The sequence below is a fragment of the Pleurodeles waltl genome, chromosome 4_2 (assembly GCF_031143425.1).
Source record: "Pleurodeles waltl isolate 20211129_DDA chromosome 4_2, aPleWal1.hap1.20221129, whole genome shotgun sequence".
Taxonomy (NCBI): domain Eukaryota; kingdom Metazoa; phylum Chordata; class Amphibia; order Caudata; family Salamandridae; genus Pleurodeles; species Pleurodeles waltl.
In genome coordinates this window covers 967,603,172-967,604,044 of record NC_090443.1, presented here as the reverse complement: position 1 = coordinate 967,604,044, position 873 = coordinate 967,603,172, and the positions used below count along the sequence as shown (strand labels likewise).

Below are 873 nucleotides of genomic sequence, written 5' to 3'. Positions count from 1 at the left end.
TTGCTGAACATGTTAAGCACATTGTAATCATGTATTTATCCCTGGAAAGACAACTTCTCATAAAGAATTCTGGTTGCCAGCAAATCTAGAATAAAAGAAACATAGACTAAAACCTCTCGGTTTTCAAACCAAGCCAAAATTGTATAGTCTTCAGCAAAGAATGTGCTTTACTGTACCCCATTGTGTTTTACTAAACCATCTACTGGCATAATATCAATAGATAATAATAACAATACCAACAAAACATATTTATAACCCACTTTCTATTATAAAATCATTATGATCAGCAGTAATAAAAAGTAGAATATAGTTCCTTAAAAATGCATTAATACTATTGTTCGTACATAAATAGGTGGCTTCTCGTTCAGAAAAACCTTCTAGACAAATAGTAAAGAACTGTGATTTGAATATAAGGGCTCAAATTCATAAGGGTAGAGTTAAGTAACACCCACTTCTATTAGGACTTGTTCGTTGTTGTTTTTTTGTGTTTTTTTTACCATATTCACTTCTAGTAGAATGGCAAGAAGTCAGAGATCTGAGGGTACTAACGAAAGACAGTATTGACAATTTAACACATAGAAACAAAGGAAAAAGGTTGTTGGCCCTGCGAGAAAATATGCAAATATTTGTTCTGTGGCCACGCCCCACCTAAGATCTGCCGCCAGCAAACCAAACGCTTAAATGGCGCAGAATGCCTCACCATTTCTTTGTACCTCACTGGAATGAGAGGCGTGGTGTCCATGCTGGACAGGGTTAAAAAAAGTAAGACAGAGCAGATATTAGCAAACAAACGGCCATCGCGGAAAATAATAGAAGGGCAACCCTCCAGTAGGAGGTAAGTAATACACTAATTATATACACTAGTAAACAGTA

General features: G+C 35.9%; 1 pseudogene; it reads right to left on the bottom strand.

Moving 5' to 3' along the window:
• Window positions 1-351: 351 nt before the first annotated feature.
• On the bottom strand, window positions 352-406 carry LOC138294317 (U7 small nuclear RNA; annotated as a pseudogene).
• Window positions 407-873: the final 467 nt, after the last annotated feature.